Source organism: Eupeodes corollae, chromosome 3 (genome assembly GCF_945859685.1).
Source record: "Eupeodes corollae chromosome 3, idEupCoro1.1, whole genome shotgun sequence".
Classification (NCBI taxonomy): domain Eukaryota; kingdom Metazoa; phylum Arthropoda; class Insecta; order Diptera; family Syrphidae; genus Eupeodes; species Eupeodes corollae.
The window spans coordinates 31144568-31161593 of NC_079149.1; the positions used below are offsets into that span (position 1 = coordinate 31144568).

At 31.3% G+C, this 17026-nt stretch overlaps 1 protein-coding gene across 4 annotated transcripts in view; it reads left to right on the forward strand.

Moving 5' to 3' along the window:
- LOC129948954 (ion transport peptide-like) overlaps window positions 1-17026 on the forward strand; it is a 90887-nt gene that overhangs the window by 29494 nt on the left and 44367 nt on the right. Inside the window, exons 1-2 of one of the 4 annotated variants that reach the window (XM_056060111.1) lie at window positions 11557-11698; window positions 13678-14134. The exons of 2 other annotated variants lie outside the window; for them this stretch is intronic. The gene's annotated coding sequence lies outside the window, so the exon portion shown is untranslated. Of the gene's footprint in view, window positions 1-11556; window positions 11841-13677; window positions 14135-17026 lie in introns of those variants that run through there. One more of the 4 variants, XM_056060112.1, reaches the window with a different exon arrangement.

Consider the following 17026-nt stretch of genomic DNA (forward strand, 5'->3'; position numbering starts at 1 on the left):
AAACCCTCTCTCCCTTTCCTAGTGCTCACACTGTGTCTACATAATAAGGGTAATATATCCCTTTGAGTGTGCGCTTAATATAAAAATAAAGACCTAAACTCAATAGAGAACCTGTCTGAAATTGTGAAGAGAAGAATTGGGGGCCACATTTTTAAGCACAAAATTGAACTATTCGCTGGAATTTAGAGGCAGTGGAATGACATTCCAAAAACGGTTATTAATACCCCTATAACCCTTAAGTGAAGAGTGTTAATTTGTTTTCAACAATTATAAAGTAATATCAAAAAAGTTTATAAAAGTAAAGAAAGAAATTTGCTTTTGCTTTTGGAGGTTCTAGTTAGAAATGGTTTGCACTCTACTGTATGTACAATGTACATACTTTACAAAATTCCGATGAAAAATTCTTCAAACCAAAAACTTGGTCACAAAAAGAAAGAAGTGTTAAATAATATCAATCAAATGAGTTATAAATTCTGGAATTTTATCTTTATGACTTCCTTTACCTTTAAATTGATAACAATTTTTACTAGCTTCCGTTTCTTATTTTATTTTCATGATCAATATATCGTAGATTTTTGAAATTAAATCACATGTTGGCTTCTGAGAGTAATGTGCCTAAAAAAAAACCATGACGTCAACTCAAAATTAAACAGTTGAAAATCCATAGGTAAATCAGGAAGGCGAATTTTTCAACCACCTCTGTGGATCGATAATGTTTTCATTCAAATAAAGAAATCATTTTGAAAGAAAACTGTTTTTGATTTAATGCATGGGACATGTTGTCTTAAGAAACTTTACATTATGTTATGCTTTGAAGCTGCCTCTGTATTCATACCACCTGTGGATTATGTCATAATCGGTAGACTTATGATAATTTCAATATACGATAAGGACTTGAGAGATTCTGTAGGCTTAGTAAAAATAAACATTGTTTAATGTCTTATGCCATCTAAAGATTTTTTACTGCTACTTGCGAGGAATTGACAATTCCTCCAAGAGTAATTCTTGTCATGAAAAGTGCTTTCTCAAATTAGCCGTTCAGATTGGCCTTTAAAACTGTAGGTCTCTTCCATCCCTGACAACATTACTTGCACCCGGTAATGGTTGAGAGTTGTAAGTCGCTAGGCCCTAGTTCTCAACGGACTATTGCTTCACCTAATCTATTTATTTATTTTTTAATATCTTAAAACCTAGAAGTTTTCTTATGTAACTTGCAATAGAGTTATAGAGAAAGAAAAAGTGTAGCTTATTAAAGCAAACATACATACATTTCAAACAAAAATCCAATAATTTGCAGAAATAGAAAGCAATCAAAATATCCTATCAAGATTATGTTGGCCAAATCATTTAAAAAATAAAAATTCCTTAGGATTGAATGATAGAAAAATGATTATGGACTACAGATGATTTGTGTGGGTCTAGTAAGGAGATTGATTGCAGAGATTAGGATTCCGATTTTTGGTTTTGTACTTGGTATCCTCAAAAAATGAATGTACTTTTTCCAAACACCCACTAATCAAATCCCAATTATTGTTCGGTTGTCAGTTATGGAATTGAGATAGTTAATTTTGTAGATACTTGAGATTAATAAAGCTAAAGGATATGTTTTTTAAATGATGAAATAGATTGACTATAGACAAGAAACAATATCCCACGTCTCCTAAGGTATAAAGTTGATGGTTGTTGTGATTTTCTGCTACTACTAACGTCTTAATTTTAATATTCTATGTATGTAAGTGAGTAAGTGATTTACGATACAAATTCGAAAACTTAAATGAAGGAAAAATTAATTTTTACACTTACATAAGTATATTTATCAAAAATTTAATAAAGTGCGTATACGCCCAAGTATACCATTTGTTTATTTTATCTTAAAACTTAAGCATAATGATTTTCACCATTATTTCAATAAAAGTAAAAGTGAATAATAATAAAACTGAAACAACAAGGCTTATAAACGTTTACGGATAGCAGAAAATAAAGATGATCTTCCAAATATTTATATCCAATTGGACGAGAATTCGATGTTCTTAACAAATTTGTATTTCAAAATTATATTATATCAATTGAATCCAACCTTAAATAAAAATAGTAAGTCGTTCTGGTCCTACATCAAGAGTAAATCGATTGGTATTCCCAGGTGTATGAATTAAATAGGTTTAACATTTTCAAATGTATCAAGTATTTGTGATTCCTTCGCACACTATTTCGAATCTAGCTACGCTAATTCTCGAATGTAAGCTCAGCATGGACAGCCAAATATTTATCTCTAGAATGTAAGACAGATATTGGTTGTTTAGAATTAAATATTTCCAAAATTGAAGATGGTCTCTTGAGTTTAAATTGTGACAATAATTAGGTCCAGACGAAATTCCACCTATTGTTCTTAAAAAATGTGCTGCTTCCCTAGCTGAAACGTTTTTCCTAATTTTTAATAGCTCTTTAAAGAACTGCGAATTTCTTCCATCGTGGAAGAAATCATTTTTAAACCCTATTCACAAATCAGGGCATAAAAGGCAAATATCCAACTACAGTTCGATTTGTAAATTATCGTGTATTCCAAAACTTTTCGAGACATTTACATTTCACCGCTTAAACATGGTTTCGTTGCAGAAAGATCAACAACGACTAATTTTTCTATTTTCTCCAATTTCATTTTAAATCATCTCGAAGAAGGACACCAAATTGATGTAATTTATACCGATTTGTTAAAGGCATTTCATAGAGTTAGTCACTCTATTTTAATTAAGAAATTATAAAACTTTGGATTTCATTTCAGTTTTTGAAATGGTTGGTTAAGAATCGTGTTCAATTTCATCAATTTGACGAAGTTCTCTCAAAACAGATTTTGGCTTCATCTGGTGTGCCCCAAGGTAACCATCTTGGACCCCTTCTTTTCCTAATTTTCTTTCTTTTTGTCAATGACTTGCATAAAATCTATTAATGACTTTCATCTCTTACAAGACGATATTTTGAAATCATCCCAATGATGCACGAAAAACCAATTATATTTTAATGTCGCAAAATGTCAATGTCGTCTTTGAATACAAAATTGAGAATACAGTTCTAGAAAGAGTAAGAATTGAAATAGTCCGAGAAAAATAACAAGATTCACTATTCAAAAATTCGGGTGGAACATCGAAACTCCATTATACAAAACTAGATGCAAACTTTTAGCTAAATTCACTTGAAAATAGACGTAAAATGTTTTCTAAAAATTCGATTTTTTAAAATGTATCCCTTCAGTTAAATTAAAACAAAAATTACAGTACATATTTCAGTTAACACATATCAAGAAGTAGAACAATATTTTCAAAATATTTCGCTGTTGCTCTTTAATAATTAGACTATATGTGATTTTCCTTCGCATAAAAAACACAAAGCGAAAAATCTGTTTTTTTTTAAAATAAATTATGTTCTTCCCATTTCGAATTACATTAAATCCATAAACATTTTTCGTTATATTTTACTTGTTAAGTGTCCTATAAAGTAAACACTACTCCACACTACTGCATTACACTTACACAGCAGCTAAAGTGAGCCTTCGTAGGCGTTTAACCTGAGGTTGTCAGTTTCATGTGTCTTCATTGGGAAACATCAAGGATAAAAATGTTCATTAATAATTAAGTGTAAAATGTGATATTTGATGGAACCAAATTGTTGAAAAAAAAAAAACGATTGTTTAGAGTACCTATTTACATTTGTTTGTGTTTAAAAATAAACTTTGATAATTAAATATTGTGTTTGTAAAGGACTTTCTAAAAATTAATAATTTAAAAATTAAATAAAAAAAACATAAACGAATTATTTTTTCGGCAGAGGTTTATAAATTCATCGATGAACATTGACAATAAAATGAAACGAAATTTTATCATTATTTTTTGTTTGAACCAAAATGGAAAAAAATATTTTAAAGCATTTGTTTTTTCCTTTCAATTTTTAAAACTGATTAAGTTTTAAAAATAACTTTTACTTATATTATGTCTTCTACATTTTCCTGTCCTAGATTTTGTTCCCCACCTTAAAAAAAGAGAATACAGTGGTTTTTCTTTGGGGTTTCAATCATCTAAAGAATAACTTACCCTTTCTTTCAGCGATCTTATTTGCTTGCAGCTCCACAAGCTGTCCGCCTCTGTCTGCTTTTGTACATAAAACAAAAAAGTTAGATTTATTTATTTCTACAAGATAAATATATATTTACTTATATTTTGTTCTACCTGTGGAACAGGATGAGGTTCTTCAACTCTAGAATGCTGGACACTAGACTAGAGGTAAGCCCTGCAAATTGGTCATAAAACGAGAAGAAAATAAGTCAATTTTAAGGTTTAAAAAAATGGATTATAATTACCTTCTAAAATTCGGGGGCTTCCTCATCGTCTATAATGTACAGAAGATCCTCAAATACAACTTTAACTAACATTTAGTATCTTTTTATATAACAACAAATACAAAAAATTGAATCAGCAGTTCTCAGTGACGGATTTAGGCTTGCTGCCGCCCTAGGCCCCGTTCGATGCGCCGCCCTTTTTGAAAAATTGAATTTCATTAATTTTGATCCAATATTTTTATTTTAAAATAACTTTATTTATTGAAATATATTTTTTTTTTAAATATAAATAATAAACATGACAGATAAATAAGTTATAAACTTTAAATAGAGAAATCATAAATATTTTTTTCAATATTAATTAATTTTAAAAATTCTTTTTCCTGGCGTCGATTATATCGTCATAATTAATTCCTTGGACTAGTTGAGCTTCAATTGACAGTAATGCAAGAGGATTAAGTCTATATTGGCCCATGATTGCGCCTAAATAGGTTTTTACGCGTTTTAGAGTGGAAAAAGATCTTTCTCCTGAACAATTTGTAGCTGGAATACTCAAAAAAATACGGAGAGCAATTCGGATAAACATCTCGAAGACTCCGTGAATGCATTACATTGCATATTTTTTTGCAGAGCGTACATCTTCCGTATTTACTAAGGAATCTTTCAGTTGAAAATGTAAATGTATACATTCATTGCCTATGCCTAACGTCTCTTCCAAATCGTCAGGATACTTACTGACTAGTTATTGGCAAGATTTTTCAATTCGTTTGTATCTATTTCGGATAAATCATCAACAAAATTAAAGCTTTTCATATGCACTTTTACGCCCGGCCAATTGTACACTCAGAGTGTCTAGAATAGGGTAATAAACATTAGTGCGAAAATTTTCTTGTCCAGAAAAAGGTGTTCTTTCATTTACCCGTGACTCATCTGTTTGTCTCATATGTTTGTCGCTCGGTTACAATAGATTTGGGAGGGGGGGCTTCGTTTTTGTGAGGAAATATTTCTAGGGGGAGGTCACAGAAAGCGTGACACATCGTGACAATGGGGGGAAGGGGGTCTGAAAAAGATGATTTTAGCGTGACGTACATATTTTATGGAGTTTTGAACTTATCATTAGACGTGTTGCATTTCAATTTTGTAAAAAATGATGACAATTGAAGTAAAGTGGTAACGCTGTTAAGTACCTGTCAAGCGTAGCGCTCTTGTTTTCTGTAAACATGTGAAATACACTCACCCGAACTGCTTAAAAGCTCAACAATGCACAATACTCCCACTTCACTCAAGTTATTGAGATCACGATCACATAAATAAAACACTCGGATAATAAATAAAATTCTTAAAAATTTTTTTTTATATGTATCATAAGCACATAAATGTAATTGTATCATAAGTCGACGACTTTAATATATATCAGTTCACATACTTTATTTAAAAAACATTTCGAAATTCTTGCACTTGCATTTTCAGAAATTATTGACATTTGTAGATGTAATTCAAGATTTTTGTAAATATGTGGAATATCGAATGATTTTTTCTATTTCAGATACAAATTTAATTTTTTTACCAATTTTTTTTATAATTAAAAGAATTCAATATGAAAAAAGACGGGATTTATTTTTCATAAAAAATTATTTTTATGAACAAAAAATGTTCTGACACTTTTGAATGAATATCAAAATGATATTCAATACATGCAAATCTAAGGTATTTTTATTTCACACAAAAATTGAGAAGTTATTCAGCCCATGCAGATTAAGAAGTAAATTAATGAATTGAATTATAATATGTATATTCTATTAATAGTTTCTTAAAAAAACAAATCTGAACCAATTTTTAAAATTTATTGTCTCTTTACTGTTTTTCGCCTCTAAAATTTTGGCATTTCAAAAATGTTGCCGCCCCTCAAATTATGCCGCCCTAGGCCCGGGCCTCACGGGCCTAGCCGTTAATCCAACACTGTCTGTTCTGTCAGATACCTACATACCCCGGAAATTCTTGGATACCTTTGGATTCCTTTTTTGACATATCAGCTGTTTTTGATCAGCTGTTTGTTTATACGTAAAAAACCACTAACAAAACGGTATCCGGATACCCTTTCTGTCTGAGATTGAACGCAGCCATTGACTACCAAAATTGACTATCGAAAATTGTTACATTCACTATCTAGTAGTCAAATCAATTTTGGTTTTCAAAAAAAATAAGTCATATGGACTACCAAAGTTGTACCTGCATCGACTACAGAAGTTGTCATAGTGTCTACCGAATTGTGAAAAAAAATTCCGGATCCCAAAATTGAAAACTGAAAATTGTAAATACTATATTGACTACTAGTACCCGTGGCATCATGGTTAGTGCGTTGGACTGTCATGCAGAGGGTCTTGGGTTCAATCCCTGCATGTGCCACCTTAATTTAAAAAAAAAATAATTTTCCTGAACATTACTCGCACACAGAAATGGTTGAGAGTTGTAAGTCACTAGGCCCTGGTTCCCAACGGACTGTTGCGCCACCCAATTTAATTTAATATTGACTATCGCTGTCGTTGGCTGAAAATTGACTATTTGACTACCGAAATAATTGATAAGATGATGTTTTTCGTTATGTGTAGTTATTAAGGAAGATCAATAATACAAATGCAGTTTGTAATGGGTTATCCATTTTGCGGTTTCAAAAGTGCGATTTCACAAAATTGTCCAACTACGCAAGCAATTGACAAAATTGTGAAGAAATATGATAAGACTTCATTGGTTACAGATATTGTAAAGCCTGTGCATCATAGTTTTGCTCGTACTACTGAAAATATCGCTGCTGTGAGTTAAGTGAAAGTGTTGCCCAAAATCCGAATGTGTCGATTCCTCGTCGTTCTAAGGAATTAGAACTGTCTTACGGCACATTATGGCGTATTTTGCATTTGGATCTACACCTACATCCATATAAGGTCCAGCTCACACAACAACTGAAGCCACGGACGGCGATTTTTGGACAAAATTGTCTCCAGCGACGAAGGACATTACTCGCTCGGTGCCAATGTTAATAAACAAAATTGTCGTATCTGTTATTCAAGGTTAAAATCCTCAATTAATTGAATAGAGACCATTACGTCCACAAAAAGTCACTGTTTGGTGCGCTCTTTGATCCTTACCGGAGGTGCGATTGGACCTTACTTCTTGGAAAATACTATGGAACGACTACCACCGTCAATTCGGAGCGTTATGGTCACATGATAATTGACTTTTGACTCCCTGCTATTAAAGAATACGACTTGGAAAACATGTGGCTTCAACAAGACAGTACCAAATGCCACACAACTCAAGGGAATATGGCTTTATTCCAAGAGACATTTCCTGGCATCATAATTTCCCGTCGTGGCGATATCAACTGGCTACCAAGATCATAGGATTAAACACCGATGGTCTTTTTTTGTTGGGCTACGTAAAAGTCAGTTAGCCTTACCAATAATTATTGACTAAACAAGCGTTTAGATAAACGCCACGTTAAACTTTAACCAATAACCAAATTAAACACGTCTTTAACTAAACTGTGCCCTTTTACGTTATCTACTACATTTGTTGCCAAACAGACAGCTGCTGACGAAATGACATTCCTCACGTTCGGGATGAAAACGGTTTCATTGCTTCAACCAGCAACTCCTTCATTGCTACTGTCCAGTTAACGGACCGACTTCGCTTTGTTGCCATTGAAATAACAATTTACTCTGAAATAAATTGAAATTTTACTTATATGTACATATGTATATTTAAATAAAAAGAAATTAATATTATTGGTTTATTTTAATTACCTTTTTTAGTTTTGTTAATTTTTATGAGCTCACGGTCACGGCTAAAAATAAATTTGCAACGGATAAAAGAAACAAAAGCAAAATTTCTTTTGCTTCCAACTGTCAGAATGACAGCACAAACATGACGTTTACACAATCATCAAGTTAAACACGCGTTTCTCTACTCTAAAATTTAGAGTGACGTTTAGCGTTAAGCTGACTATTAAATTAAATAAATTGGTATGGTTCATTATATTGAGTCCACTTAAATATTTAAGTCGTCACTAAATTTGATTATTGGTAAGACCCAGTGTTTTCAGTGTTTATGCAGATACATTTTAAACTCTTCAGCAATTAAAAATCAACATTTGTTAACTTAATGGTGATGTAAGGCCCATGTAATGTTAAAAAGTGGTCGAAAATAACCTCAAAAGAATCAATGTTTGCAACAATTCGCGTGGTGGTCATTTAAATCATGTAGTGTCTTACACGTAATGTGAACGTTCAAACTTTATAATAAAAAAAAGAAATATCATGAACCGAATTCGTTTATATGTGTTTTATTTACATTTACTTTTGAAAACGCAAATTAAATAAATCATTAGTCAAAAGTGTTCAGTTCTTAAATACTCTTTTAATTGTTCTAAACTGTCAACGTCGTCGTCAAGATTGTAGTAAATAAAATTGAAACTGGTACATATGACGAATGGGTTTCATTACTTCATGTCGTTTTATATTAACTTTATGCATTTTATTTTTTAACTTAATAGATCTTTAAATAATTAGTGCCCGTAGTATGATGGTTAGTGCTTTGGACTGTTTGATATTAGTTTTTTAAATTTTCTCATTAATACAAAAATAAAAAAGAGGCTGGGATGCGACCCACACTTATAACTTCCCATCCCGTCTGTCGATTTGTCTTGCTTAAAAGTTTGTCTATATGTACTCGTATCAATTTTTACCAAATTTGCGTACTATTTTTTGTAGATTTTACTTTTTATGAAAAAAACGGATTGTTGGATTTTTATATAAAAATTACTGAATATCGAAAACAATATTTTCTGTGAAATAAAATAAGTTTGAAGCCAATATTTTTAATTTTTGAAAAGCTATTTGAGTCCAAAGTAAATTTTTACCAACTTTTGTACATTTTTTTTAGGTTTTATTTTTTTGTAAAAATACTGTCAATTCGATTTTTCTCAAACTTTGTGCTAATGTTGAAAAAAATACATCTTATAAGTAAAACTTAATGAAAAGGTATTATCTCAAATTTTTGAAAAGATATTTGAGTCGAAAATCAATTTTTACCAACTTTTAATAAATTTTTTTTTGATTTTTAATTTTTTGTAAAAAAAACTGTCAATTCGATTTTTTTCAAAATGTTACTAAATGTTGACAACAATATTTTTTGAAAGATAAAAGTAAATTAAAGCCAATATCTCAAAGTCTTGAAAAGATATTTGAATCGAAAATCAATTTTTACCAACTTTTATACATTTTTTTTAGGGTTTTATTTTTTGTAAAAAAAAAACTGTCAATTCGATTTTTTTCTAAATTTTATCAGATGTCAAAAACATTATTCTTCGTTTCACAAAATTGTTTTGGAGATGAAATCATATTTTAGTCGTAACATTTTGGAGGTGACAAATTTTTTTTTCAGTTTAATTGATTTATAAAAAAACCGTTATATTGATTTTTTTTTGTGTATAATAAAATTTATTTGAAGTTGATATCTCTTCTGGTTCTTGAGCTATGGAGGACGAAAAAAACGTCGCGAACGTACGGACGTACGAACGTACGTACACACGCTACCACAGACATCTTTCTAAAAATCTTTTATTTCGACTCTAGGGACCTTGAAACGTTGAGAAATGTCAAAATTTTCGATTTGACAAATCGGACCTATTACAATAACTTCCTATGGGAAGTTAATAAAATTGAATTGAAGTTAAAATAGATCTTAGGGCCGAAAGGCCTATAGTTTAACTTAGAGTGTCCGTATGGGAATATTAAGTTAGTTTTAAGTTATGGATAATTAGGGTAGTTTTATGAATTTTTGTCTAGCTTTAAGATAGGTTGAATGAAATAATAAAAATTAATTTTAAAAAAAGTGCGTTGGACTGTCATGCCAGAGGTCTTAGGTTCGATCCTTGCCTATGCCATCTAAAGTTTTTTTCACTGGTACTGCCTCTTTGCTAGGAGTAATTCTTGTCATGAAAAAGTGCTTCCTCAAATTAGCTGTTCGAATTCGGCTTGAAACTGTAGGTCCCCTCCATCCCTTACAACAGTACTCGCACACAGGAATGGTTGAGAATTTGTAAGTCACTAGGCCTTAGTTCTCAACGGACTGTTGCGTCACCCAATTTATTTTGTTAGATCTTTAAATATTGTGTCTATACATTTCGAAGCTCTCAAAATAAAAAAAAAGTTCTCAAAACATTAAAAATTTTCTTAGAAGACAACACCTGGCAACCCTTAAACCAAGAACTACTAATTAACAAAACACCATTACATAGTAAACACAAAAGAAAAACCCCAAATCCAATTTTTTTTTAATTTTATTTTGTTAATCGTCATTGCCATCTAAAAATCCATTCACTTGTTCGATTCTTTCAAGTACCTGTTGTTATAGGTAAAGTGAACATATGTACAGACACCCAAGTTACCTATAGGTTGAGTGAGAAATAAACCATTAATATTGGTGCATCAGCCTTTTTCCAAGAATTTTCTCTTAACTTTAAGAGCAAAAACTATGAGAAGCAACATTAAATAAACAAAAACAACAACAACAACACAAAAACGATCTCACTAAAAAACAGAAGAGAGTAAAATAATAATATGTAATGATCAATTCATCGAACTACCTTACCCACACTCACATCTCACATGAAATGTAATTAAAATGAAACTTCCACTCAAAAATTGATCAGTTTCACTCAAACACTATTTGCAACATGTTACGAATGAGATGTAACTAATATATGAAAACTGCAAAGATGATGAAGTATCTTAGATCGATTGCAGAATAAATACAATTGATCGAGTATCTTCGGACAAAATGGAACTAAAGTTCATAGATATATTTTGAAAAATGTTAAATAACCGCTAAAACACAAAATGTTGCTGATGTCTTCACTCATATCAGAACATGATGAAGAAAGGTCGGTAATATTTAGTTTGAAAAAAGGTATCTTTTCTGATTGTGATAGAAATAAATCCAAATGTTGCTGATAACAATTTTCCAAGCAACCTGATGTTGCATATATATTTGCCAGCAGCTACCACGCCACGCCATGCCACCAACAACATCTATGTGTATACAATGTGCCTAGCCTATGTCTGTGCTGTGCTTTGAGTAGAATTTCATTTCACTTCACCCGCTGTCGTTTGTTCGTTCCGTTCGATTCGTATAATTCAATTTTTTGTTTTATTCTTCTTTCATTCATTTTATTGCTGTTTTATAGAGTGGGGATGTACTCTTCAAATACATTCGTTTCAGTAATTTTCTGTTTAGTCCTTAAATAAGAAGCAACAAGTAAGCATCTCTCTTTATTCTCTCTCAGCTTTGCAACACAGCAACACAAAATAAAAAGTAAAGAAATACAAGAAACAAATTTCTGAATTTCGAAAAAGAAAAAAAGAACAAGTGTGAATTTGGTTTAAGATTTTTCTACATACTTACTACGTTATTCTCAAAACTTATTCAGTGGATTTCGATCTAATTCGCCAAGGGTGTGTGTACACTTTGTTTTGTTATAAATTATTTTCTATTTCTATTTAATCATCATCAATTTGTATTTGTATCGCGCGGCACTTTTTTTAATTCTGCTGAATGAAAAATGGAAAATTGAAAAACGCGCGGTTTAATTTTTGTCAATGAACAACGAAGAATTCGCATCAAAATGAGACTGAGACTGCGACTGAAAAAAAAGGTCAAATCAGATCAGAAAAATTTACAATTACAATTTTCTTTGGTCTCTAAAATCTAATTAAGAACAATTGAAGAATTCGTCTACCTGTTGCATCCGACGAGCGACGTTAAAATAAGATATTGTGTCCTTAGAAAAGACTCAAGTTGAGTGTTTTTGATGTCTTTTAAAATTTTGCTAGTTACCTGTCTAAAACCCAAAACTAAAAATTATCGCCAGTGAAGTTCTTTTGTTTTATGTCCGTCCGCCTGCGCCCGTTTGACCGTCTGTCTGCGGTATCTGGTTGTCTTCTATAGTTTTATGACCAACCGACCGGTCAGTTTAGTGTGTGCAGACTTTAATTAAATTAAATAAACAAATGTAATTTTATTTGAGTTAATTCGATTGTGACTGAGCGTTTTTTTGTCGGCTTTTTGAAAGCAGAAGCGTAGCAGTGGCGTTGGCGGCGGCGGCGGCGGTAACTGTAAAATGTGTGACCACTAATCCGACAAATTTTTACTAGGACGTGAATCTTAAACTCTTGCGCTGGCTGCTGCAACAATAACCAAACAAATAGGTGCCGGGTTTGGTGGAGGCGGCTGTGATGATGTGCTGCTGATGCATTTCTAGATAATGTTGGTGGTGGCGGCTGTTTGTTGCATGCATTTTATACGATCACTTTTGTGCGATCTACAGCGATCTGCAGCGATCATACAGTGTATAAACTTTGTATCTAAAAAGTGTATCTATTGGAATAACAGTGCATAGTTTTCAAAACGAAAAAAAGTTCATACACGCGGATTTTAAATTGCGAAAATAAAACAAAAGTAAACTACTGCCTACTTTTGCATTTTGTCTACCCCCCGGTTCGTCGGTCGAAACTTTACAATACTTTTTCTGACTTGCTCTGCCGCTTTTGAGACTTTTTGTTTTCATTTCTTAATGTGATAACTTCCGTTTGCAATAAATTTTGATTGTAGAGATATGCTTGCAAATATACGCAACTAACTGTGTTTCTTTTTGCTTTACTATTTTTATGAATGAATTTATTAAGATGGTGCCTACATTACGTTACAGTACATGTGGTGGTGTGGTATCTTTCTTTATTTTGTTATCTTCACGATATCCTATTTGATTTTTCTTAACTTCCATTAAAAGGTATCAATTAGTTTCGGTCTGCCTACCTGTTGCATCACCTTGTGCCCCATCAAATATTCACTGCATGTGCTTACAAAATTTATCATTTCTTACTGGCGGCAGAGCATTAATGCAAATATCTCGATAAGATAAAAATATAAAATAAATATAGATATAAAATTCAAACATTGGCATGAAGTTGAAAAATAAAAATAAAAATTAAAACGCACTTATCAGGAAATACGTATACCTATGCACATTTCGTATTTTTTGATTTACAACGACGAACTACTTCCGACATTTCCGTCTCAGTATGACGACAATTTGTGATGACTGTCTTGAATACATAACGATCGTCGTTGTGTTCACTTTTTTAATAGTTTTTGATTTTCTTCTTTTTTTTAAACTTGAAGAAAACAAAAACTGTTTCAAAAGTGAAATTTAGGTTTTTGTCTCAATAAGTTAACTAATTTTTTTTTAGATATTTGTCTCAATAAGTTAACTAATTTTTATTTTTTCATTTTAGTTAAAATTTTTAGTATATCAACTTGAAGAATTTATTTATACAAAATGTATATCATAAAATAGTTGTTTTTGAAAAAAACCACATGTAAATGTGATACGAATGTTAAAAACTGATATATAAACAAGTGATAACTTTAAAAAAGGTGAATTTTGAAACAAAACAAAAATATTGTACTGTGACAAAAACGAAAAAATTAAAAAAAAAAACACAATTTAACAAAACAACAAATATACTTAAACAACGACTGTGCTTCTGTACTTAATTTTTGTTTTTATATTTTATATACACATTATTCGTCAACGTTATAATTAAAAGCTGATTGAAGCTTAACAAAAATTCCTAAAAACAAACACTAAAAACGCAACTTTAACTAATACAACAAGTATTTATAATTTTAATAAATACAAATTAATTCTTTGGATAACTACTTAAAAAACACACGATATTTGCTCCAAATGTAAGTAATGTTGAAAGAATATTGAAATATAATAATTTAAGGCTAAGTTTAGACCTACCTATACAAAAATCTTAAAACTATTTTTAAAAATGTATTCCAATATGTATTCGATTAAATGTTTTTTTTTAAATTATTTTTGTTGTTATAATAACTAACACCATATATATTTAGATCCTATGGTTGATCTTGGTAATTTGCAGTTATCTGTAGATGATGTCTTACAAGTAGTTTTATCTCTTAAAAAAGGTTTTCTATTTCACCAGACAATATTCCACCAATTCTTTTTAATACTTGTGCTAAATACTTGCTACAGCACTTTGTATAATATTTAACAGTTCTTTAAGTAATAGTGAGTTCTTAGATGAATGGAAATACTCTATAATAACTCCCCTTCATAAATCAGGTACAAAAAGTTCGATTGAAAATTACAGACCAATTGCAAAACTGCAGGTAATTCCTAAGGTTTTCGAAACTGCAGTAAAAAACAAATTGTATGATCTTATTCACAATAACATTTCAGTTTACCAAAATGGTTTCCTAAAAGGTAGATCCACTACTACAAATTTATCAATATTTTCAAATTTTTGTCTATGACAGATGGAAATGCGTTCTCAAGTCTCAGCTCCTAATGTGGAGTTATTTAGTAGGAAGAAAACAGGTGGTAAAAATTGATAATGCCTTGTTTAAGGAAATTATGCATTTTTCGGGTGTTCCTCAAGGTAGTCACCTTTTACCACTTCTTTTTATCATTTTTATTAACGACTTACCATTACATCTTACTTTTTCTAAATGTCTTCTATTTGCTGACGAATTAAAAATATTCAGTTCCATAATTTATTTAAATAATTTAATTAAATGTTATAATATCAATGGGCTATATTTTAACAATAAGAAATGTAGCGTTGCGACATTTTCTAGAAATCACAGTCCATTATATTATAATTATAAACTTGAAAACGACATTTTACAAAGACTTGATAGTCATAAGGATCTAGGCGTAATCTTCAATTCTAAAATGAAGTTCCCAATTAACATATTCAAAAGCATTTGATAGAGTTTGGCATCAAGCTCTCTTATCGAAAATGCGTGCATTTGGTATTGGTATTCGTTGGGTTAGAAATTACCTTTCGGACCGTTCAATTCAAGTAGTATTGGACGGGTTCAAATCTGATATTCACAAAATAAACGTTGGTGTGCCCCAGGGCTCCGTTTTGTCTCCGACGCTCTTCCTCATTTTTATAAATGATCTTTTGTCTGAAACTTCTTAGCCACTAAATTGTTTCGCGGATGACAGTACCCTCAGCTTTTCATATTCGTTTTTAGATTCTCATCCTTGTTCTTCGGATGTGGACTACCAACGGCAGCGTATGATAAGCTCATTAAATTCAGATCTTGACAGCATTGTTTAATGGGGAATCAAAAACCGTGTAGAATTTAATGCTTCGAAAACTCAATGCTGTCTACTGTCGCAATATTCGTCCAAAACTTGAGTATAATTCCCATATTTGGGCAGGTGCTCCTATAACCCACTTGAGTCTCTTGGACAGAATTCAAGAGAGAGCTCTAAATATGATAGGTGACCATTGTCTAACTGAAACTTTTGCATCTCTCGAGCACCGTCGTCGTAAGGTTTCATGTCTCTCATTATTCTATCGCTACTTCCATAAGCAATGCTCTAATGAAATAGCCAGTTGCATTCCTCCCCTCAAACAATTCAACCGTAAAACTCGTTCTTTTAGGAATGCCCATCAGTTTACCCTTGAGCCCAATTTCGGTCGTACTGTTAAGTTCAGAGATTCTTTTTTTAGTCGCACTACACGAATGTGGAATGCTTTACCAGACTCAATATTTCACACTCATTACAATGTGCAGGCATTCAAAACCAATGTGCATCGGTATCTCCCTTCAAATCCTATCCTCCCTTCCTAATTACTCGCACTGTGTATAATCATTATAAGGGTATTCATATCCCCTTGAGACCATGCGATCTGAAAAGCGAACTCTGTGCTAGGGTTTGTTTTTCGAAATTCAAAAATTATATAGAGCCCCTTTATCGTGTCTAGCATCTGTCGTATCGAAAAAGTTTAAAAAATGTTCCAAAAGTTTGTCTTACGAAAAATATTTGGTTATTTAAAAGTTCCATCTTATGAGACGAGTGTATTTTAACTGATCTAAAACCTTTTGCTCTGAGAAGAAAATTAAACTCAATACTTTGATTTTTGAAATTGACTGTCCAGTTTTGTTATCTATGTATGTTTTTTATTAATGCGCCTTCTAGAAACTTACGCCCTCGTGACTATGATTTCTTAAGTGTTCCTTACGACAGTACAAGCTATGCTAAGTATAATTCTATCACAAGAGCTTGTATGGATTTTAATGAATATGATTTTGCAATTGATTTTAATATTAGTAGAAATGTTTTGAAACATAAATTACTAAATTTGTTATAATGCTATTAGTAAATTATGTATTTTATTTTTATGTTTTGTATAATAATTATTAGTCTAAATAGAGTGTGTAACTTTTAAGACGAATAAATACATAAATAAATAAATAATTATTGACCTTTAGAATGCAAATACCATCTCGTAACCATTTATTTTTTTATTCGTAAGAAATCAGGAATTATTAAAATGTTTTTGATAAGAAGCAAAATTAACTTTCAATCAGAGCTGAACTAAGTCAAGTTCCAATGAAACTCCATCCGTTTATAAAAGTTACTAAAATACATACTTTAAAATCTTAAATAACAATCTACTATGTTTCGTTGTTTAAAATTCTCAAATCTAATTAATTCTTTCATGTAAGGGATCGCTAATAACTATCAGTAAAATCCATCAGTAAAATGTTTGTTTTTAGTTTTTGAACATATTACAGATTTATTTCTAGCAA